The following is a 25,537-nucleotide window of genomic DNA, read 5'->3' on the forward strand; positions in this document are numbered from 1 at the left end:
ATTCTTGAAAAAAAATAAGGAAGCTTCAAGAAAAATCATCAGAGTGCTTTGAATCTCAGATTAATATATGTTTACTACTAGAAGGTGGGAGAGAAACACTTCAGAGATGTGTCGGTACTGCTGCTCTTCTTGCTTGATATAACCTTTGTAGCTCTCTTTCTGGCAGGGAATTGCAAGGCAGATGAACTGAGTTCTGGAGCCCGTGAGCTGCTCCTTGCTGGAGACATCTCCAAGGCAGGGACTCAGGATAGATCCACGAGAGGAACCATGGAGCCCCGGACTTGTAGCCCTGCTGACCACCTCGGCCTTTGCAGCACCAACCCAATACTAAATTCTGTGAAAGACTGATCAGTGCAGCTAATGAAATCATTGTGCTGGAAACTACCATGAAAGGCCATGAGGCTTATTGGTTAATGGTTTCAATGGGATTACAGGGGCTAACAACAGGGCCTACTGAGAAGCACAGAATACAAGTGTCATTTCTAGCAGCAACTCAGTTAATCCAGGTAAATATTTCATAAAATGAATGAAGAGAATTTTATTTTCCTAAATGCATTTATACAGATCCCCTTATATGGGGAAAAAAAAAAAAAAAAAAAAAAAAAAAGAAGGGAGATTAAAAGGCCATGTACTTAATGCTAATTTTTTAGCATTTGTTTTGTCTGTGCCAAAACAGTTTTTCAGGGTCGGAAAGCACAGCAAAAGGCAGGAAATATCCAGTGCAAACAAGACGCCAAACATCTCCAATTTACATCCCCAGCTGGTTTCCGGTCATTTTTGTGGACATAGATCAACTGTGGAAAAATATCAGTAAGAGATCTGTGTCCCTCATTTCTTCCTTTTTCCTACCTGGGGGTGCCTTCATAATTCTGGGTTTCCAGCAAATGCTGTTGAGTTTTACAGCTGAATAAGCCCAGGATCTCCATTAATGAAACAACCTTTGCTGGCCTCAGAGGACCCCTGCTGCAACAGGGACTGTGGTCCCAGACTGTTTCCCATCCCAGAGGTTCCCATCCTCCTCTCCCACTCTCCAGCTGGAGGAGGAGACTCCAAGGATCCATTTGTCTTCTAGCCACAAAAAAACAGTGTGCTTTGATCACCAAAACCTGGCTGAAAGTCATCCCGGGACAAGGCCCCAGGCTGGGAGGATTCATAGGCTGTTTGATTACATTGGACACATCTTCTCTTTTCTGCCTTTGGTTCATATTTGTTCATGGGAGAGAAGTGTATGATCTTTTTATAGTCTTTAGATAGCCAGCCCCATGGTGCTGGTGTGTCGTAAAGCTGGACGCAGTAGGCAATCCACGCTGGATTCAATCCCAGACCATGGCAGGTGCTTTGCACATATTGTCCTGCTATGGTCTTCCCAGTAGAAGCCAGGGGCTTGCCAGTATGAAGTCTCCTTGCCAGGATTTTTTTCCATTTGGGAACTGAAAGAATAGATTTAGCCATTTTAACATTAATGCAGGCTAGTAATTAAAAATGTGTGACCTGGGTGTGATTATACAAACAATAACAACAGTGCTATGGTTTTATAATTTATGACAACCAAATTGTCCTCTGAATCACAGGAGTACACATCCTACTGCAAAGCTGTGATTTAACCAGGGAAATCTTTAAATTCAGATGCAACGAGCTAGTGGGATTTTTTATAGAGGAGTTGTCTCTTGGTCCTCCTGGACCCAGCCACCACGAGTGATGCTGGTTGGGGTGGCTGCCCATAGGGCTCCATCCACACACAGAGCTCAGATGCTGCTGCCAGACAGACGGACACAGCATGTGTCCCCCACCAGGCTTGGCTGTCCACTGTGAACCTCCCAGGCTGTTACCCACAGAGGTAACAGAATCACTGCAAATCCCCATCTTTTGCTTCAAACGAGTCTTCCTTTCTCACAGAAAAAAACATTAAAGTTTTGTTTTGGCTTTCTCTTTTATTTAAAAAGTGCAAGCAGACAGGAGCATATGTGAGTGCATAAAAAGGCATTTTCAGAAAACAGGCTCTGCCAAACCTCAGACCACCCTTTCTTTGGGAGTATATACTTTTTTAAAAGAGCTAATTATAATCTTATCTTAGATAACAAGTGATTCATTCTTGACCTTCTCATGGCAGCTAGAGTACACATGTGAATCTCTCCGCAGACTAAGATAAAGGGTTAGTTTACACAGGTGTAGCCCAATTTGCTGTTTAAACTCTGCTGAGCTTTTAATGGCAGAGCTTTCCTGTCTGATATCCCCAGCCCCACCCCCGCAAAAGCAAGCCCTGGGTGTCCGCATGTGCACAGAACAGAAAAGTGGTACACTTCTAGGAAATGGTGTGTTTTCATTCCTCAAAAAAAAAAAAAAATTTCCTTCAAACGGTCTTTATTCCCCACGTCATGCCTCCTGGGTGTCACCATACAAATGTGCCCCTAGTCATGGCAACTCCTTATACATCACTGCAACCCCATGCACGACAAACCTTGCACTGGGGTTCCTACCTAAGCACCCAAACTAGGTGGCTAGGAATTACATGAACACCCTGGCTAGGAATTACATGAACAAGCATTGGAATGCAATTTCCCCCGCACAAAAGCTCCTCTGCCTTTTTCCTTTGGCACGCTCCTTTTCAAAAAAGAGCAGTCGTGCCTTTTTTTAAACCCAACTCTCTTCGTATGCAATTGCTTTCTGGATCCTGTGGTGCTACTTCCCACATGCGAATTTTTTCCATTGTCCTTGGCAATTACAGGAGTCAAATGCCAAGTGGTGGAAGATATTTTCTATTGCCACAGCATCTGGCTTCCTGGCCGGTGGCTCGGTCAGTTGTGCTGTTGACTGTGGAGCTACCTCTGTTCCTGTTATATGTTTAAATTCATGAAGTTACTTCATCTCCATATGCTGTTTTCCTTTCTCACCTTTCAACTGCTTTGAACGTTTTTCCAAGAATTAATACTTCCTTGCGTAATTTCCACATGAGTTCAAGATGCAAAATTTCCCTGAAATGGCTTTTCTCCTTATGTTAGGAGGGTTCTGGATAAATTCTCCAAGTTCATCCACGGACACATTTATGACATAGCTGAGTGTTTCCCCACGGCTTTATGACATATGGTATTTGCTCTAAAAGCAACCATATTTTCTGTTAGCTCAGTGCTGCTCTGTACTGGTGATTGCCTCCTTTGGAAAAAGACATGCCTTCCACCCCAAATCACTTTTCTCTAAAACATTTGGAGTGTTGTCTCGTAGGAAATGTATTAACTTGGTTTGTTCTCATTACCAGGGGTTACAATAGACTGGTCCTTGGTGAAAGATAATTTAAAGACAGAGCTGTTCACAAAACTGTGGAACACATTATAGACAGGAGAGATGCATAAAGCTATTGGCAAAAAAACCCCACTGTCTTGGTTCACTGAAACAATTAAGGATTAGTAGGATCAGACTCAGTGATTTTTTGAGGTTTTATGTTTTTAATAAATTTTGTATAGAACCAGATTCTCAGCTGCTATAAATCAACATATCTTTATTGAGTCAACTGTGACAGCTCAACCAGTTGAGAATCCAGCCCCTTGCTTTCACATCTATTTGAAAAATACTTGCAGACAATGCTGGAAAGAAAGAAAAGAGAAAAAAAGTCTTTCAATATCATTAAAGTTCTGCTACCTGACAAGCAGTTCAAAGGTTGGCATTTTTTACCCGTAAAGGAAAGCTGTCTTGCTGCTGCTGAGCTCAGCACTGCAGAGTGCACCCAGAAAAAGTCATTTCCCACTCATTCTTGATCAAAATGGACATTTCTGTTCCCCTGCTACCAGCAGTTAAAAAGTGGCTGTACTCTTGACACTAGCAGCATGGGAGTCCAGTGTAGCGCTGCCAAGCCAAAATAGGAGGTCAGTGGGGGAAAACTCCATTTTCTGGGTATTTCCATGAACACTAACAAACCTATTTCACAGGTGATGTGTTGATGGTCCTGCTTGCAATGCAGCAAGATGGAGAGTTACAAAATGACCAAGGAACTCCTGCTCGTTATTGGGAGGGAGCACAGATGGAGCAGAACACGTAATACACCCAATAAGCACTGCCTGATTCATCTCAAACTTTGCTCATCATGACTTGACCTAAGTCTTGTCAGGAGGAGAGCACTGAATCACATCTTTCCCAAGAAGGAAGGGGGCAGTATGGGGACACCAGTGTTCAGACACCTCAGAAGGGGAAGAAAACTCATTCAAAAAATATGCAACACTCTTGAGTTGTGTTGCTAAATACTCTCACTCCCACCTTCAGTTTAGAGCCCTACAGCTGTATAATTGATGTCTCTAATGATAGCAGCTAAAACACTGATTCATACAAGAACTCACACAGAATACATCTAATAAAGCATACTAACCTGGGCCAGGAATGTCAGGTTAGCCCCAGAGCAGGCAGAGAACAGACCTTAGATGTTCATATTTCTCCCCAGTCATATCACCCCAAAGTGCCACACCAGCCTGGAAGGCCCTTGCTCATGTGGGGGTGACGGCTAAGCCCCTTTCTGATGGCTGTTGGGTGATGGGATGTGCCTGCTTCTCCCCTCTGAGTCTTCATGACCTGAAAGAAATGAATGAGCAGCTGTTAGACATCACAGTTCTTTGGTGGTTAGGATTAAGCCAGACCATGTGTGAACTGAGGACCTAAATTAATAAAAATCTCAGTATCTTGTTAAATATAACCTAAGCCATGTATACTCCATGAATCAGTAGTTTTACAAACCTGCACAACTGTTGAACATTGCAACCTTTTCTGTTCTATTACTACAACAAGAGGGAAACTGATTTTTTTTTTTTTTTTTTTTTTTTTATGTTATGTGGCCAGGGGTTACAATACCTTGGAAATTAAGGTTTATGCTGCAATGTCAATGTTACCTCAACTATGGAGGAGAAGATTGTGCAATCTCAGAAGACCATCTGGCAAGAAATTGTTTTTGAAAGACATAAAAGCCAACAGATAGCACTGTTCATCAGCCTCACACCATCAGAAACCATTGGTTTCATCTTTGTACAGAGACCATCCGAGTCATCAGTCACATAATTTAGAGTGAGAAATATATAAAGATTCTGTTCAGCGGCAATTACAGTTATAAAGACCAATAGAGAAATCATTTGCCGTGCTGCCAGCTCAGGGATTACAGATTTGATATGTGGCTTCAGTGACCTCAGGGCATTAAAAGTGATATCCCTCTCAGCACAGTAGATTGAAAAGTATTGATGAGAGAGTCAAGATCAGAGAACAGCAGCTTGCTAAGACATTCCTCTGCCTCTGCCCATTTGCTGCTACATTAATCTTTCCTTGATCTATTAAATTCCATTTTCTTGGACATTTATTCTGACGACATGTAGGAAATGAGCTGAACCTATATCATCGCATCAGCCACCACCCTAAAAGCATTCCAAAACCATGAATCTGAAAGGATGGGATAGGAAATATGTCGCTTGATGATGCAAGATATGAGCTTTCCACCAAAATGTGAGCAACCATGACTTCCTTTTCCCCTCGTGGTATTGACATCAAGGATTTTTACTAAAACTGAAAGCATTTCCATTTTGCCAAATTACAGAACCAGACCATAGCCTATATTATCTTCCTACTAAAAATGATCCTGCACAGGCTGATCTCATCGAAGTAGGTGGGTATATTGTTATTGACTCATTTGGGTCAAGAGTGCACCTGCTTGTATCTAACCTGTATCATGTTTACTCACATAAAAACCTGAGCAAGAAATTCAAAAGCATATTCGCAAATGAATGCTTCTCCCATTAAGGACCCAAATAAGACTGAGCTTTCTAAAGTCTGGCACTGTGTACTCAGAGCTATTGCCTACTCTCTACTCTCTGGGAATCTCTGCCACAAAGACCTTCAGACAGGTAGTAAAGGGGACCAAAAAAAGTAATATAGACTATCATCAGTACTTAACAAACACCAACCCAAAGGAGTGGGGCCAACACCATTTGTCACATTTAGAGTGATTTAGGGCTTTCTGGAGAAGTCGTTTTTATAATGCAGTATGTTAAGGTTCGAGCAGTGGTAGAGCGTACAGTGTGGGTTTCCCTGCTCTTGCACAGTATCCCTGATGGAAAATTAAGCTTTTATAATTTTAGAATTGCAGCTTCAATATTAGATCTTAGGAGCCTTGAAGGGCTTCAGTCTGCCTCAGTGCTCAACAGCTTTAGCCCTTAATGTCCCTTAAAATGTGCTCCTCAAAGCAGCAAGTGAGTTATCTGCCTTGTTGAGATGATGAGCTGTGACCATGTGTGGTCCCAGCAGGACTCTGAGACATTCCTTTCTGTACAGCCTTGGGGAAGACTTTATCATATCCCTGTCTGGAGGAACAGAAACTCTTCTTCTGTTCCTCATTACAGCCCCCAAATCCATTCATATGCTGTTCAGCCCGCCCTGCTCCACTTTGGATCATATTGCACTGCTTCTTTACCACTCTGAAGGTGAGCTGAGATTCACCGAGTCACCAAAATTTTTCATGGTTAGCACACAGACAGGTGAGCAGTCCCTGGGACAGGCATCTGTAGCTTTATTTCTGGTTTCACACTGTGCTTGCAGGAGCACACAGCAGTGCTGTTACCTGCACCTGCATTTGTGGGATGCGGAGTTCCTGTAATCGCTGAAATTCAGTTGTCAATGGGAATAAGTTGTCCACTGAAGTAAATGTTTTGAAAATAAAACAGGCTTTCATTTGGTTAGAATGCTAGGAAATTCATATTTACCAAAATGAAAACCTTATTTAATCTCTCCCTTAAGAGAGACACTCAGAAGCATTCATAACTTTGTTGCCCACGATCTCAGCAAATATCAGCATTTAGGTGGATTTTAAATGTAAAGCTCAACTCAAAACTCTCCTGAAGCCAATTAGTGCTGCACGTGTTGTGGTGACAGCCTGGCCGCAGCGGTGTCGTGGCTGGGATTGATCGTGTAGGTCAGGTGTGATCGACTGTGTCGGCCACGGGCTAGCTTTGCAAACGGCATGTAACCCACATCCCACTGACAGGAGACGGCTCTTTCTGGCTTATTCTGGAATCCCCTCTGCTATTTCACTATTCGTGCCTAACAGTATGTCTGCATCCTTCAGCTAAGCAACTGCATACCTAATCAGTTTGGATAAGGATGAATGAAAGGTAGGAGGTACAAGTATATCCTCTGAAGGATGGTGTTTCAGAAAAATCTTTTTTAGCCAATTGTTGTATATCATTCCATATGAGCAAAATACCATTACAGATTTATGCACTCATGCTCAGCAAGCTGAAGGATTAATAATAATAGTAATAATAATAATAAATTAATAATAATAATAATAGGTCCATGTTGAGCATATATCAGAATTTCTCCCACTCAAAGTACACCCACTGAACACTAAGGGGTTGCAGGGATGTATCCCTGCTGAGATTCACTTAGCATCCTTGCTCCCATCCAGCTCTCCAGTTGCACATCTGCAGTCCCTTGCATCAGCCTCTTTACTCTGTGGCTCAGTGAAAATTGCTCTAATTTATGCCAGTATTACTGACAAAAGAATTAAAAAAAATACTGCAATGTCCATAATCAAACAGCTGTACTGTGATGCCTTTGAAGGTGCTACAGGTGCAAATGGCAGCAGCCCCAGCTGCGGAGACGCAGCTCTAACTGGAGGTGTACATGGAAAGGGGTGGAGGTACGCAGCATTTAGGGAGCCAGGCATCTGTACGAGAGGCACTTGTACTCAGCTGATGTACTCAGTTCAACAGCAATCATCTGCACACCAAAACGTGTCTTTTCAAACTTATGCATCTAACTTATTTTTCTTCCTTTGTGTGCTATCTCATTTGCATTCCCCAGAAGTAGCCACAATTTAAGATTTAGAAAATAATCTACATGTTCTGGAGAAAATCAGACTTTCTTTTTCATCTCGTTGTCTCCCTTGCTGTCAAAATCTTATTTTATGCCTTTCTCTTGCAATCCGTCTTAATGGTGGCAATGGCACAGGTAATATATCTCTGTGCTTCATGAACTGATGGACACTTGCTTATGTAACTGAGGGACAATGCTTATATCTAGAGTCTTTGTGAAGGATTTGAGAGCATAAGGGGAAAATATTGTATCCGAGCAGCATCTCACTTATTCTCACATAAAGGAACTAGGTCTCCAAACCAAAGTGTCTCATCCAATTCAAAGTTAAAGTCAAATGAATGAGCACCCTAATATATTGAGTCTGGCCACCCCAGTTTACCTCATCCAGGCTTATGATCCCTCCAACTGGTGTACTAAATTTTCTTTATTCCAGTAAGGAAAGAAAAATCTTACTTCTTGCCAGTGTGATATTTGGTTAATGGATGTCTAGAAGTGCCCGGCTGTGATTCCTCCTGATCTTTCATGCCATTTTTTGTGTAACGCTCGTATCTGTGCCAGAAGCAGTGGGTCTGGCTGATAAAATACAATTCAAAAAGGCAATGCAGCTTTTCACAATGTGACATATGTTTAAAAATCATTAAACTAAGCAACAGAAATAGCACATGGCCTAAATACATTTTCCATTATTTCCATACATAATTACGTTTATCCTCAGAAACCAGCTTGTACAACATACCTAGCTGAAAGAAAAGCAGATAAATGTCTTTGCTACACCACAAATGGAGTTTTTAAATATCATTATAATTTTGACTTACAATTCTCTTACTGTAGGTATTTCAGCTCACAAGGAGTGAAGTTTTCAGCAGATTTCAGCACTGAAACTAGCCGTGATGCTGCGGAAGTTCCAGGGAAAGGATATGCACAACCAGCCCGATTTTGTCACAATTCACTGCATTTTTGTAAGAGCCTGAGAAGAGAGAAGAGATTTCAGGAATATTCTTGTGCACTGAAACTACAGGCTAGTCCTTGTTAAGGGTAGTGATGGCAATGGTGAATAAGCATTGATTGTTGTTACCTCTAACAGTTATATTTTAGAAGACAGTTATTGCAGATGAATAATGTATAAGCTTGAAAACACTTCTCAAGGTACTTGAAGCCCTTAACTGAGATGCACAGCACAGGCATATTGTTTAGATTGCCTTCAGAGTGTTCTGCTTTATTGTTCTGAAACACTGCATAACAATCTCCCTTAAAGCATCAGTTTGTATAAATCATACCTACCAGAAGTGGGGATGATTTGTATGAATGAAACTCTTACAGCTCCTGTGCCTCACAAACACCTCACAAACACCTCAAGCCCAGGTTGACCATCGCTAACTGTTTTAACCAGGAAACAGAATCTGATTTTTCTTAGACAGAAATCATGTTCCTGCACCACCACAGAGGCTGCGACATGTGCTCTGCTCGATTTCAAAAGGTAATGGTTTATTGATCATTGCAGATTGGGCAAATGTGCCTTCTGATAAATACACAGACACAAAATCCTGAGCAGTCTGAGTATCACAACGCTTTCTACACAGCTGGATTTTTCACCCTACTTTTTTTAAATGGCTCCCTTTGCAATCTAAATTTAAATTGATTCACTTATACTCCGTGCAACATCCAGCAAATCACTTTGGAGGCTGTCCCTTAAAAATGCCATGCCAGACCTGAAGCCTTGCTTTCCCTGAGCTCTTCTTGCCTGATCTCTCTCAAGAGGAAACATGATGGTGAGCCTGGATGATGCCTTACTGCAAGGGATTGAGAAATTCAGCATCCACCAGTCTTCCTGAATGCAAACCTTTGCAGAACAGACATCTAGTGAATAGTTTTCAGAAATGGAACTTTCTGGCTCTGCTTCACTTTTATTAGGAAACCCTGTGCAGAAAAATGAATTAAAGCTGCTGAATGAAATGCATAATCTTGAGGCCAAAAGAATCAAAGTTAACAACACTCCACAGCACTGAGTGACTCTGCATTCTCATTAAATACAGTCTTAGTTACCCAGTCACAGGGTTTCTCTTCTTCCCTCATTCCACATGTGTGATGAAGTGCTCTCTGGAGCACTGCCCTATTAAACACGGAGCTTATTGTTGTTCAGTGAGTAAGGCAGCGGAGTAGGGCTGAACGTGAATACTGAACAACCCGGCTTATGGGCAAGCACCATCCGTCCTGCCAAAAGAGAAAGGGCGTGCAGTGGAAAACCTGGTCTGTCATCGTGCAATTAGAGACTGCAGAAATCAGTGGCGATGTGCCAGGTTATCCCAGGAGAGGACCTGGCCCTGAATTATATGATGCATTCATACAAGAAGGAAAAATCAGTGTCACCTTATTCCGTTTTTAAACTTCTGATCATATGAGCGTTTCTCTTGACTACTTCTACCTTCCTTTCCCGGTGTTTCTTATTAAGGGATGGCCTTTTCACAGCTCACAGCAGTCATATTATTAGTGATGCTATGCCTTAGCTCTGTGCATTCTTAGAACCACACCAGCCCCAAAACTCCCCATCCAACTCGGTTTTGCTTCATGTCCCCAAAAACTCAAGAGTCCAGACCCCAGCAAGGATCAGTCGGGAAAGCATGCAAAGTGGGAGTGAGAGGGCATCGCTGGAGCGGGCAGGGGGCTGGAAAAGAAACAGCAAAGCCAGGCTATGTCTCCAGCATCGAGAAGACAGACAAAAAAATATCACCTATTACTGAAGGTGATATGGGGATCTCACTTTGCACTATATCCTGAGACGGTAGAGATGTTTACAGCTGCTGTTGCATTAGCAGCTAAAGCTCGAGTGCACATGGCTTCTCTTGCCCTGGGTTTGTGGAAGGTGATGCTCTAGGATGATGTAGGGGGATGGGGGTTGTTGGCGAGAGAACAGAGCGGGAATATTTGGTCTCCCCTGAGCTGTAATGCTCCCAAGGAGCTCTCAGAATCACAGAATCACAGAATCATTCAGGTTGGAAAAGACCCTTGGGATCATCAAGTCCAACCACCAGACCTACTCTACAAAGTTCTCCCCTACACCACATCCCCCAACATCTCATCTAAACGACCCTTAAACACACCCAGGGATGGTGACTCCACCCCCTCCCTGGGCAGCCTATTCCACTGTCTGACCACTCTTTCTGGGAAAATTTTTTTCCTAATGTCCAGTCTGAACCTCCCCTGTTGCAGTTTAAAGCCATTCCCTCTTGTTCTGTCACTAATCACCTGTGAGAAGAGACCAGCACCAACCTCTCTACAATGTCCTTTCAGAGAGCTGTAGAGAGTGATGAGGTCTCCCCTCAGCCTTCTCCTCCTCAAGCTAAACAGTCCCAGCTCCTTCAATCTCTCCTCACAGGATTTATTCTCCAGGCCCTTCACCAGCTTTGTTGCCCTCCTCTGCACTCACTCCAGCACCTCAATATCCCTCTCATATTGAGGTGCCCAAAACTGGACACAACACTCCAGGTGTGGCCTCATCAGTACAGAGCACAGGGGGACTATCACCTCCCTACTTCTGCTGCTCACACTATTTCTAATACAACCCAGGATGCCGTTGGCTTTCTTGGCCACCTGGGCATACTGCTGGCTCATGTTCATCTGTTTGTCAGTTAGAACCCCCAGATCCTTTTCTTCCAGACAGCTCTCCAGCCACTGCTTAGTACTTTGTATCAGTTCAGCCAGCCTATAGTTTTTAATAGATTCCATTCCTGCTAGCTAGGCATACAGAGTGGTGATAACCTAAACATTAGAAAAAACCTTGAGCGTATGCGTGTGTGCATGTGTACTCCATCTCCCACAGAGCATGGGATTCAGCTCATCTGTCTTTAGTCGATTTAATGCTGCATACCTACTCTAAGAGTTGATGCAGAAAAACAAGAGCAACTAGACAGCAATCCACCCCACCCAGCTAGAGACGGGATGATTCTTTCCTTGAGATGTGCAGAGCAAATTCAAGAGACCACCAGGAAAAAAACAGATGTCTCATAAATGTACTGAAAGGTGTAATCACTTCTGGAAAAACTGAAAAACTCCAGTTAAAATAAGAAAATGTCAGCAAGATGCAGCAAGCAGAAACTTGTGGGACAACTCCTGCCAGCCAGCATCCAGCAGCCCAGTTCTGTTGCCAGTTTTGTTCTGGTGGAAGGCAACTGCTCGCAGCACAATTTCCAATCTAATACAGAGGTAGCTAAATCCAACATGAAATACATTCCTCATGCATGGGTTTGCACTTTAAGTGTTAGATAAGGGGCTTCTGTTTATATAATGGGGAATATTCTTGGCCTAAAAGACTTTTACAAACTTCTCTATATAGAGAAGTGTGAGGGAGAACTACAGAATTTCAAGCAGCACGTGCTTTCACTGCAGAGTCCTGTGAATATACTCCTAAAATGTTACCCTCTGTAGCTTTTTCAACACACAAGAAAATTTTGGTAAACAGGATTTCTATTAGTGTCCCGGTTATGAATAGTTGTAAAGCCAGGCAACATTAAAAGCAGTTTCACAGCTGTTTCAGCCAAACAATTTCTTTGTAAATAAAGTGGATGTTATGTCAAAACAGCTGTTAAAGTGATTTTATTGAGTCACTGGGCACAAATATCATGTAACTTATCCTTTAATTATTCTGCAATTTTGTAGATTTCACTAATAAATAACATGTGGCAGTGGGAATTTATGGATTCCTACAGATTGCTGTGTAATTACACTTGGAGAGATTTGTGGTGCATGTACTATGGAACTGTTATGTCTTTATCTTGGTACGTTGCACTCTTAAATCTCGAAGGCATCCCCTCATTCACCACCTCGCCTGGCAGCCGCTTTGCATTCGTTTCAGTGGAGGCTGTCAGGGAGAAGGCACAAATCCTAACGCTTGCTGTCCCTAAAAGATTTGACTTTTGATGTTTTTCTTACTACTTTTTTGCCTGAAGGGTAATAGAAGTCTTTTAGACTGAAAATAATATCTTTGCACCATGTATGGAGAAAGAAAATCTGGCTTCAAAAGTGACTTTAGTGTAACCTGTGCTTCTGTTTAGGTGACAACAAGAGCCTCCTTATAAGCTCTGTGTAGGAGGGACTAGGAGTAAGTCTGATCTCCACAGCAGTTAAATTTGCTCTGTGCCAATCATAGTTCAAAGGAAGTAGAAACTGAGGTTGCCGATAGCAGAGAGCTTCCTGGCTCCAAATAAAGCTTTTGGTGGGAGGATCTAATGGCTTCACGTTTCTCCAACTGGAAGAGGCTCAAGGCTTCTCAGCAATGTTGGCAAATGTAGTCTTGCTGCCCGCAGAGAAAAGACAAACCCCCTTGGTTTTGGCAGCGATATTTGGTAGGGCATCAGGGACAAGTTGGGAAAGTCATAGAACCATAAAATCATAGAATCACAGAATCACAGAATGTTTTGGGTTGGAAGGGACCTTGAAGATCATCTAGTCCCAACCCCCCTGCCATGAGCAGGGACATCTTCCACTAGATCAGGTTGCTCAAAGCCCCGTCCAACCTGGCCTTGAAGTCCAGGAGGTTTTGCTGGGAAGCTCCCAAGGAGAGTGGGTGGCAGGTGAAGACCTTGCTGTCTTTTGTGGGTACACCAGGACACATCCTAGGTGCTGCCCTAGGGATGGGGCACATGCACACACAGGGTACGTGTGCTACTCCCAGCCACTTTCAGCTGAGGGAGGAGACCTTGGCTTCCCCATCCCATGTACACGTACCCTTCCCTCTTGTTGGGGTGGGTTAGGAGAGCTCCATCTCACAATGAGTAAGTGATACAAGGACTGTGCAGGTCAGTAGTAGCTCTCCTCTTTTTAAAGAACAGCTATGCAGCATTTTTGCCCCCTGATGTGAAGGGTCGTGAGATTTCTGTGTCTTATTTGCATCTGTGTCATTCTGATGTTAAAGGTTTGAAAGTGGCTGCTATCAGCTATCCTGACAAAATGGAAATATGAGGCCCTAGAGAAAATGTAGATGGGAAATTATAAATAAACTTGTGAGAAAATTGCAGTGTGAAATATGTCACGTTGTTCTTGAATGATCTGGAAACTGACTGAATTTGTACATGAAGAAATTTCCGTGACAAATTCTTCAGTAGTTTTTCAAAAGCAACCTGTCTTTTGTTGTTGTTTCTTACTCTATTATTACTTTATAGTTCTTTTTCACCCAGCAAGCAGTTTACAGCATCCTTTCTAAATGGCCTAGGTTTTGATGGGAATATTTTCTATTAGATTTTTGGTACTGCTTTAGTGTGGAAATTCTTCAACAGTTCCTAATAAAATACCCATTCAGTAAAGATTTCATGGAAATGAACATCATGCGTTCAGTTAGAGTTCTGTGAAGCCTCACCAATATTATCCAGGACAGTGGAGTGTCAGTAATTACTCAATTTCTTTGAGTAAACCACACTGTAAAACACAATGACCCATAATAACAAAAACATTATTCCTGATAAAATATTATTTGCCAGCCTCCCAATTATTATTCTTGAAATTTCTGTTTCAGTCAGGCTAGAGAAATACAACCCCAAGTATAGAAGAGCTTTGTCAGCTCACCTGCTTTTTAGCTGGCTGCATGTTTCCCAGAAGTCTTAAGGAAATTAGTTTTATGCTGTGTTAATTTTCCTGTTTATTCCTATTGGTTTGGTAGAACCAGTGAGGCCAAAAGTAATTTCCAAAAGTAGAGGTCTGGATAGGAAGGGTGCTCATTAATTCAGCGGTGCTCATTATCATCCCATCAACCCACCCATAAAGCATTAAGTGTCGTCTTGACTCTTTAGAATTGAAGTCAAACGCATCAGTGTTTTGAAGGGTTTTCTCATTAAAATAAGCAGCTGAATGACTCTGAATGCCTCCATAGGCAAGTCTGGGAAGATCATGCACAAAGAAAGGGTATTATGAATTGTTATGCATCAGCAGTTGAAGGCTGTGTTGTCATCTTAACCATGAACCTGTTGTCTCATTCCTGGACTTGACAGGAAAAAAATGTGTTTGGGCCAGTCATTTGAAGTAGATTGGTAAATCAAGATGATAACACCTGTGGAAATAAGTGTGGTTTTTTTCAGAAAAATCGTGATTTTCTGGTAACATCTTCCCTTCAGCTATGAAACATGTTTATCACTAACCACAGTGCCAAGGTCTGCAAGGCCACCAAGCAACCTGACCCTACAGCACAGATGTACCTGCTCTTAGGGGTTTGGGGGCCTCATCCGTATGTGCCTCTGTAAAACAAGAACATTTGAGGAGAATTAACAACTGAAATAGCAAATTGCAGTTCTCTTCTCTATTTTACTGTGGAAAATGTGTTATACAGCAATGAAACTCTACTTCTGATAGGGTCAAATCTCAGAGAATTAATTTATCATTGATTTTCCTTTCAAGACTTTGAGAGGTATAGGGACCTCACAAGTAAGAGCTGCTATTGCCATTACTTTGAAGCCAAATATTAAACAATTAGAAGACTGGAAAGGAGTTGAGAAGCTATGTGACACTGGGCTGCTGAGCCAGGACAGCTGTGGCGATTCACATTGTACATCTCAGACTGTGACTCCCAATCTCTTATCTTCCAACATCTGACTGGTCAACACTTTTCTAATGCAACTATTTTCATAACTGTTTTTCCTATGGGATTTCAAAAATTATGTGTCACTGGTCTAAAACTGTTCCCATCATCTGTAAGGGCACTGGGAGCAAAGACCAAATTGAGTATTTTTTAACCCCGTCTTTTCTTGACTGCTGATTTTCAACTGGCCTTGTTGCCCATGAGCAGCGTTTCTGTTCACAACCTGATTATGCGCCAGCCCTGAGCAGAATGAGAGCAGGTTTTGAAGAGATCAAGAAACAATTGATAGATCAAGGCTGGGAATAAGCCCTCTTTTATCTAGAAAAATTAAACCGAAAATTATTGAGAAAATGTTTTCTTTACTTCCCCAGAGAAGGTGATTAGGAAACCTGAAAGCGAAGGCTGCTGTATTGAATGAATTGTTTGAATTTCAACTGAAAATGCTCAGGCTCAAATGAAAAACCATTTTAGACAGCAGGAGGGTTTGCCCATTTTTTAACTGTTTTTATTATTTGTAGTAAATATATTTGCATAATTTGTATATCCAAAGTATCCCAACTGGGACTAATTATCCACTGTGTTAGACAACATACAAACACGCAACAGAGCCAACCTCTGATCTGGAAGATTCACAATCCAGCGTTCAGTTTCAGCAAATAACACTTGATAGGCCAAAGTGTTCATTCTTTTTTCTCTTTTTTTCCCATTTATTAAAAAGGGCTCTTATCCAAACCCTCAGTGGCCCTTTCAGAAGCTAGAAGAACAAGGAAATACTGTGCCCTGGTTAGTGCAGAGGGCTGGGGTTTGCAAATCAAAGCCAAGTCTCCTTACTCTGGAGCAGACTTTATGTCTGACATGAAGCAAGTCAGTTCAGCTCCTCTGTGCCTTCCTAACCTATTTGTAAAATGGTAGTAGCACTCCCCATCCTCTTAGGGATAGGCTGGAGGTAAGGGCATTAAGCTTTTTAAAGTACTATGTAAAAAAAGTCCTATAAGTGTTTAAAAGAAAAATAATATTTACAGTCTTTTATCACCAGCAAGCGATAAAACCCAGGCCCCTAGGACTGGATGGACTGGTCATTCGGTGCAGTTGTGTTTCCTAATCGAAGCAGTAATGTTTATGGTTTCCAGTACTAAAACTCAGTACTTGCAAGGTCGAATGTGTTTCTCTGCCCAACTTTGCTATTTCTGATAACATCACCGCTTATAAATGCGTGTTCCTGCCTCGCTGTCAGGTGCGCAGTGTAACTTCACTGCATTTAACCCAACGCATGCTCATAAAACCAGGACTGATGTTCAAATCCAATTCTACATCATAAACCCAACCATCGAGACTAAAATGCCTGCTATAAAACTTGTTGAGTTCCAGCTACTGGGAGGCTGTAATGTGCAATAATCCAACTGCTTGTTGCGGTCAGTAACAAAAAATGAGCAGATGAAGCTTTTTATCAGATGCACCACAAATCCTCTAGGCTGGGTTTGTCCTTTTTATTCGCAGAGGGCAAAGCCTCACTGCAGGAGCGGAGCAATCAGCGATGGGAGCCGTCTCTGAGAGGGGAAATAAGAGCAGAAAATCAGGAGACAAAATTCATTTTTTTTCCCCACTGGCCCTCTGCTCATTAAAACACAGTCTCCTGAGCTGCTCCTGCCTGATGAGCCACCGGTGAGGCAGCTCCTGTAGATTACACCACGGCAGCTTGTCACCAGCACAGCAATCCACCAGCACCGCATGATGCTCTGGCAAGCTGGTGTGGAATATGCAAGGACTAGGGGTGAAGATTTGGTCTTTTTTCCCCATTTCTTCCTTGTATGGGGCAGGGGGAGGAAAGTTGCTGAACTCAAAATACTTTATTCTAATATCTTGATTTTTTTTTCAGGCTGCTTTGCTGGTTGTTTGTAATTTTCCACCTTGCACTCCAACTTGGTTATATTCATCTAACTGCCATTAATATCCAGCCTCTAGATCTAGTCCGAAGCTGAATCCTTGGGCATTTGCGAAGATCCCCCTGCCTCAGCCTGCCTCTCAAGGACCAAGCATTTATATCCCTGATGCAACCTCCTGTTTTCTCCTTCTTCCCCGGTGATAGCAATTTCATATGATGGTCCATACCACCAGCATATTAAAATGTGCCCTGTGCTTTGGCATGTGAGAGACTGTGCACATTTGGGCTGGCAGCATAGGCAGTCCTTTGAGGTGCAAAAAAGAACTGAAAAGGCGTTATTTCTCTGCGAAGCCCCTGTGGCTTTTATTCCCCCTGTGCTCAAGCAGAAATTTTCTTTTTGTTGTTGTCAGGAAAATACTCCAGATTGTCACATGGCAAAAATCACCATCCCTTAATCAGCTTTGCTCCTCAATTTAAGTAGAAAAGGATTATTAATATAGGGATGTGACCCCCACAGTGAGTCTACACAGCGTGGTCCGTGCCACGTGAGTGTATCGTAGAGCCGTGGCGAGGATTTTACAAGTGCTGCTGTGTTATGTGCTCACGCAGGCTAAAACAGGAGCGCAGGGGAAATCAGGCTGCATTGGGGAAGGGATTTTTCCTTGCAGAGGCCAAGATAAATACATAGGAAGAAAAATACATGAAAAGCAAGAGTAGCTACGGTGTCCAGGACATAACTGGCATTTCAAAGATGATTCTTAAGCGTGGAAAAATATGACTTGTGGATAACTGCCAAGATCACAGAAAGTGGTATTGGTCCTCTGGGTGTTTCATGTACATTAATGATCCCTGCATGCATCAGTGGTTCCAGTTACCTTGAGCCAGGCTCTCTTGCCCTTTCCCAACTCTCCAGTCTGTCTCAGACAGGCTCTGTCATCCAAGTATCCACTAACTTAGTTCCAAAATGGATCTTTAGGCGGTTTCCATCAGCTGAAGATCACAGGCCACAAGGGTGGCAGAAAAAAGAAGCACCATCACCTTTCTGCTGGAAGATTCAGACCACAGCACTGCCCAAATACCAAATATTTGCACTGAGATGCCCTATTAAACAACTTCGAGATTACCTTCAAACTTCTACAGCTTCTCCAGAAACTTATGTTGAAGTCAAGTTACTAATAAAGGTAATGCAGAGGGGAAACACTGAGCAGGAGATAGGCCAGTATGGATGAAATCTAGGCATGCAATAAGGGTAAATAATCACTGTAAACAACAAAAATACTCAGTGCCCATTTAGAGCAGTACAGCAAAAGGGTATCTAGCGAATAAACCTATTATTTCCAGACCTAGCCAGACTCCTACACATAGTTCACTTAGGACCTCTCTAATTATAGGAGTGTGGAAAAGTACTGCCAGCAACACTAGATTGCCAAGTATTTTACTTTGTAAATGTTAGTTGAACAGTAACGAGCTCTGGAACAGCGTATTTATGTCTAACAAGATGCTAACTGTGTAATAAGATGCAGAGATGATGTACATGACCTAGGGCTGTTTGGGTAGTAACGGTGTGTGATTGCAGGATAAACAAGGAGCTGCATTTGCAGAGCACTTAACAAAGGAAGTTTAATGACAGCGCTGAAGAGCTGCATGGTGAATCACCACCATCCAAGAGTTAAAAAGTGTTCACCTCTATTAAAGAGTAGCCTGAAGGTCTACCTGTGTGCTGCAGGAATCTGCTACCTGTACCAGTTCAGAGAGGGATTAACTCTTTGGTGTCTGAGACAGAAACCATCCCCAGTGCAGCGAGTAGGGAGGCTGTCATGGGAGAACACAGCCCGGGAAGGGAAGGTGACCACAGCATCATCCACCCCCAGCACAATCCCTGTTGCCCACAGTGTCACCGTGAGGACTCAGAGCCAGCAATGTTGTTCATCTGGAGGGACTCATGAGCAAGTGAACATGGGACAGGTCCCAGGCAACCAGCTTTGTCAGGGTGGTGGCATCCAGTGGGGATGGGAGCAGGGCAGTTGACCCTTCAGAAAACATGGGGTGGTCACCCCTTGCTGGCCTGCTGCGGTCACCCAGCTCCTGTCCACTTCCACACCCTGAGAGCAGAAGGAGCTCCAGGGACTCAGACCAGGAGATGCGAAGGATAACTGCGACCATGAAATGCTAAGCTGGGGAAAGCCAGCCTGCTGGGCAACCTAACTTCCTTTCTTTAAACCTTATTAAGCTTCTGAATCTGAGAGAGAAGTTAATTAAAATGAATAAAGGTAATAAAGGCTTAGGAGGGGGGAAATAGAGCAGCAAGCCCCAAACAGAGAGATGGAGACAAGACGGGAAAAAAGAGCAGGAAGGAGTAAAACACAGGATTCATACACTTGGTTTTCAGACTCCTTTCAGCTAGCCTTATTTTTAAAAAGGGTATGCCTTGGATTATATGATGGATCAAAAGGAGTTTTTCCTGAAATCCGTGTCTTTGCACCCCACCAAGAGTGTCTGAGCTCCTCAGTAGGCACAGGAAAGTGAGCAGCACCAACTGACCCCTTCGCTGGATGTGCAAGGGTCTGGCTTTTCCAGTGGTGGTCTCAGGATGAAAACTTGGCCCAGTTATCTCCATCTTCCTGCCAGCTGTCGAGGTCATCATCAGCAAATGAGGATTTTAACAGGGAAGGGAAAGGATGAATTGATTCTTGCTGTGACTGCATGGCTTTTACCCTGTGTCCCCACATCTTAAAAAGTGTTTGTGAGGCCACCCTGGTGTCATTTCTGTTATGGTGGGACTGCCCTGATGGGCTGATGCATCGCAGTGATGGTTCAAGGGACAGACATCTTCAGGGTGAAGATAAAGCCCTGAAACCTTCCCAACACTGGCAATCCTACTCTCCGTGCTCCTCGTGCCCTGCAGCTGCAAAATGGAAAGTAACAGCAAAACTTCTATTACAGAGGGTATTCAAATCTCCACTGCAAAACTTTCTTGAGATGTTTTTCCTTGTCCATTTGACCCTTTTCCTAGCAGAAAGAAGGCAGCTCTGCGGTGCAAGTCTAGCAATGATAACCCCATCAACATCTGCTGTTATTTCATAGTGGACTCTCCCAGGCCAAGAAATCCATACACAGCCTGAAAGCTGCAGCTAACCTGAGTTATACACTACTCTTAAAATGCTTGGGTATTGTCTGAAAGTACCTTAAAATCAATTTTTACAAGGGCATTCATTTGATATAGCAGAAAAAAAACAGAGACCTTGGAAAAAAAATACCATTTTTCTCCCTCTTTTTAAGTTTCTGCAGAAAGCAAAATCGGGCCATCCAAAAGTCCCTGAATGTAATAAATTAAAGTTCTGGTTTAACAGATTGAAAACACCTAATGGGAAATGAAAGGTAACTCTTAGAGAGATGCCCCACAAGTCAGCTATTTCAAGTGAGGGCAGAAGCAATCGGGTATGCTTTATCACTGCAACATTAAGCACTGCTGTAATGTTATACGACAGGGAGAAGCTGCTCCCTGATATTAAGAGTGCCTTAATTATGTGTATCATCTGAGCTTCTGCTGGATCATGGCCTCACCATGATTCATGGCTTTGAGCTTTGAAGGAAAGCTGACTCCTTGCAGCGCAATTTGCAGAGCCACATGATGAGCCTGCTGCGACAAGCCTTTTCTCTTTCTCAGCCGAGAGATGATGAACAGGGTGAGAACTCCCAGAGCCAGGGAGCAGGTTGTGTACTGCTGCACACAAGCACTGACACGTGGGGTGTGTTGTTTGGAGACTTTGGATGTATTTTAGAAAAAACAAAACAGACTGACTCTAAGCCTGTAGTGTCTAAGCACTCAGATAATATGCAGACTGGGTGATAAATTTAGAGCGAGTGTAAAAGTGCATTTATCCCCTGAAAACTCTTGCCCATCGCCAAAGAAACAAAACTCTGCATGGTTTCCACAAAAGCACTGGGGAGAAGCAGACGTCCCTGGAGACAAAAATACAGATATACAGGCAATAAAAGGATCAGCAGTTTTTAATGATTGTCTCGGTATCCATCACTCACCTCCACTTCGTAGCAGAGGTTTTCCTTCACACAGGTTTGAATCCCTGTGAGCTTTGTTCATTCTGTTTCCTTGACTGACAAGATACCATCTGCTTTATATAGTGCCTCTTGCTTTCTTTGGGATTTGTAAAGGAAAACCAACTAACTTTAAATTGCAATTAATTTATCACTAGAGACATTATCTTCAGATTGCTTCACTGTTGCTTCAATATAATTTGCTGCCTGTCTTCAGTGGGGGCAGGGTTGACATGAACACATCAATCTCTTCTTATTTACCCCGTAGGTCTGTAAATACCAACTGCTCCCAGGCACCTCGTGAGAAAGCACTTGCACAGCGGTGAAGCTCTGTTGAGTCAAAACCTGCAAGCCCAGGCATTCATCAGGAATGTTATTAATGTGTGCCATTTATTGAGTTATGTATGCTAATTTAATGGTAGGGAGGGGCGCGGCTGGGTGGCTGGGGCTGGGGCTGCTGGGACAGTCCAGCTGGTCTCCCTGGGAAGGAGGATGGAGCAAGGCTTTGGCCAAGGCAATTGCAGAGGGGGGGATTTCTTCAGAGAAACTCCCGGGTTAGAGCAGTCTGTGAGAGAGTGTTGGGCAGACCATGGGGTCAATAGCTGTAACAGGTCCTTTTACAAAAGCATTGTTGCAGGATATACAGGTGTAGCAGGGAAAATAGGATGTACCATACCCTGACAACACCAGGGTGCCAGTTATTTGTAAGAAAGAGGATGGCTTGTGCCAGCTCGCTGAACTAGTCGTTGGTGGTTCCCCAGGCTTCCTCTACGATTTGTTGAAACAGGCATGATGCTCATCATCACCAATCCTCCAGGTGTTCAGTGCGGAGGGATGAGGAGGAATACTACAACAGGTGACACATTTTAAAGACTGAAGTTCAAATAGCCAGTTTTAATTGAGTCCTGCTCTTGCTGCGCCAACCACAATCCATTTATGTGCTGGAGCTGCCAGTGAGACAAGCGCACCAGGCAGACGCAGCAGTGGGGGGTTTAGCTCAGCTGTGTCACACCAAATTGTCCCTTTTTATACAATACACAAGTGCAGCAGCACAAGCCAGCAATGAGGCCACTCACTGTTGCTGTTACCGCAAAGGCTTGGGCTAGTTGAAGGCTGAGGGTGGCGGTGGTCCCGTAGCTGCGTGGACCACCTCGGTGACACCCCACCTCAGTGGTCCCCTGCAACCTGGGGGTGGGGGAACCAGCTGGACAGCAAAACATCCTCAGTGGGGAATGGGAAATTGCCAAGCACTCCGGGGAAGAGATATGTGTGGAAAAATACGCCGGGATATCTAGGAAGAGCAGTATTCAGTGTCAGGTAGCCGTGGGTTTTGCTGCTCATTTGGTCATTTTTTAACACACGTGTTTATAACACCACTGCTCGAGATAATTAATTTGTGCCAGAAGGGCTCCCCCAAGGAAGGAAACCAACACACAGGAGAGCTGGGACACCGGGGAAACCATAACAGAGGGTGTAGTCACAGCGCATCCGTGGCCTGAGAGGATGCAGGGCTGAGTAATCTGTATATATCTGGGAAAAGGTCATTTTGTGGGAGGATTTGCACAGGGAAAACTGGTTTACAAGTAGTAAAAATAAATAGATCTTGCAAATCATTGGAGGTGATACAAATCATCTGGGGCCAGACGAATCTGGGCAAAAAGCAGACCCAAGAAAGCATAAAACCCTCTTTGCTGTCCTGCCCCACTGCTGTGATTTACACCCATCCCTAGCTCAGAAATAACAGTCCATTGGATTTTATCAGCCTACATTAAAGGCCACACTTTTCCTCTGCTTAAGAAAAAGGTTTGTTTCAAACCCTTTAGCCTTGTGCTGGGTTAAACTTTGTATAAGGCCAATAGTTTTAATGATATTTGGAACAAATTTGATTTAAAAGAGCAGGACTGTGAGTCGGGCAGAGTATCAGGCAATACGATAAGAGTCAGTCTAACGTACTGCTTCTTCTTTCCTCTATTTGGCTCAGCAAAAGGAGGTACAGCAGTTTATTGCTTAATGAAATGTCATCAGGCGGCATCAAACAGATTAAGTTCCTAAACTAACAAACAAGCCTGGAATTTTCCTTCGCCTTCCATAAATTTGGAAAGAAAGTGTGCCAAGTGGAACAGAAAACATACAGAAACGTGTTCCCCTCGCCTGCCGAGAAAACCCTGAATTGCTGGGTCTGAAGGTAGGAAATGCAACACCGGGCACATTCACTTGGTGTTTTGGGATTTCCCAGGCAGAACTGCACGGTGCCTGCTCTGTCCAGACCAAAACCTGCTGTCGAGTCATCTTTAAAAGCAGTCCCCTGGATGTCACCCAGACATGGGAAACACACCCAAAACTTCCCAGATGTCCTCAAGGATGTCTGAGATGTGCTGCAGGTAAAAAAGTAAATAAGGAGGTCAGTAAAAATGGATGATGGAGTGGGCCATCAGTGAGGATGGCTTTTATTCTGATGCAGAAATGGAAATGGTGAGATAAAGAAGGGTTGCTGGAAGCCCTGAGGACAGCTCGTTCCCAAATCAAGGCAGTGTGTGTGTGCTGATTTATGCGATCTAAACACAGTTGTTAAACATGAATGTTATCTGATGAAGTTTTATAAGCCAAGCTTTCATAAGTAAAAAAAAAAAATACTTCAGGTATTAAAAATGCAAGGCATGTGTTTTGGCATGTAGAATGAGATGAGTCATTGTTTCAGAGAGCGGTTTTCAATCTATGCGGACACTAAATGAATGATGTTTGATTACAATTCCTCTCCCGAGGTATTTATGGGTATAATTAGACAGACCTTTTAGAAATTAAAGGTGATGAAGTTATAATGAATGAAATTTTCATTTAAGTGAGGCTTAAAGAATATCATGAATAAGGCACAGGAAGAGTTGCGGGAAGGAAAAACATCCTGGGAAAGTCCAGTTGTCCTGGAGAAAGAATCAATACAAGTGAACAGCAAAACATCCACTCCAAATTTTCAAATCTTCTCACAGAATTTGCTGTTTGCTACTCAGCAAAATGTACATCGCATTAATTTATGTTCTATATTTCCTGAAAGAAAATATTGGGAATCGCACTGAATCTCATTGGGAGGAATGATGTAATCGGACATAACATGCAAGATCACTGTTTCCATTGCTTTTACATATGACTTAACTATTTAATCATGCCCATTACATCCTCTGTGCTGATGATGGGCTCTCTAAGGAACGCAGATTTTAAAACAGTTCCTGCCAACTGCTTGTTAGCCCTCAGTATTTCTTTTTTTCAGCCATGGAACTGTGTCAGACATACTCAAAACACATTTTTTTATAAATTTGTGCTAGAAAAATCCTAATCATGTCCAAACCTGGATGTGAGCTGCCAGAGCTGTGAAGGCATGGTCACAAGGTGGCACATAAATCAGCTTCTCTGCATGGGCAGTCCCTTCTTTCAGCAGACCAGTAAATAGGTCAGCACCAGCAAACAGGTCAGGAATGCAGGCTTTGAGGAAAAAATGAGATTATATAGCAAAGAAAGGAAGCTTATCCCTGCAGTATGGGCATTGCAAGAAACACAAGGTTTGGATCTTTTTAGTTCTACATGAAAGGGCACTTTCACAGTGGGGTGGGCAATGGGAAAAAGAAGCCGTATTTCTCTTGTGTCAGAGGTGCATATGATGGTATTACCCCTTCATGTGACTAAATCTCATTTTTTACTTGAAACAAAAACTTTGGCCAGGGTGTGGGTGCCATCTGGGGACACGGGTGCAGCTACGCCGGCACAAATTGGAAACACAGCTTCCACCTTCGGGTCTTCTGGGACTACTGGGAAGATGGCAGCATGCTCCACATGTATACTCCCCCAACATAAAGTCTCATTAAAGCTGTGATAAAAGCCAAAGTACTCAAGAATTAAGGCTAGAGTTGACCTCCAAGAGTATAGGATCTCATCAGAGGTTTTCCTTATCTGAAAGTCTCCAAATTCAGCTTGCCTTAAGAAAGTTGTCTGATATAAATAGTTAGCAAGATCACTTACCAGCACGGGAAATATTCATCCTTCAGTAGCCACCACCTGTGTGCACTGCTTCTACTTCTTACCAGCTTCTTTTTTTTTTAAAAGCGTGTGCCACATTTTCTGTTTGTTTCATGAATACAAGAACAAGCCTACGCCTCATCTGACCACAAAAACTACAAATGTCAGGTCTCTGAAGGAAATGGAAACGCGTGATA

General features: G+C 43.1%; 1 long non-coding RNA gene across 2 annotated transcripts; it reads right to left on the minus strand.

Annotated features, from left to right (window-relative positions):
* Window positions 1-172: 172 nt before the first annotated feature.
* On the minus strand, window positions 173-21,835 carry LOC141926159 (uncharacterized). Of its 2 annotated transcripts, none has more exons than XR_012624047.1 (4): window positions 21,321-21,835; window positions 8,652-8,803; window positions 4,355-4,554; window positions 173-1,430 (listed from the first exon to the last, which is right to left on the minus strand). It is a non-coding gene; the product is annotated as an uncharacterized LOC141926159 (long non-coding RNA). The 2 variants fall into 2 exon arrangements; XR_012624048.1 differs by lacking the exon at window positions 173-1,430 and adding an exon at window positions 1,919-3,578.
* Window positions 21,836-25,537: the final 3,702 nt, after the last annotated feature.

The sequence above is a fragment of the Strix aluco genome, chromosome 7, assembly GCF_031877795.1.
Source record: "Strix aluco isolate bStrAlu1 chromosome 7, bStrAlu1.hap1, whole genome shotgun sequence".
In the NCBI taxonomy this organism is placed as follows: domain Eukaryota; kingdom Metazoa; phylum Chordata; class Aves; order Strigiformes; family Strigidae; genus Strix; species Strix aluco.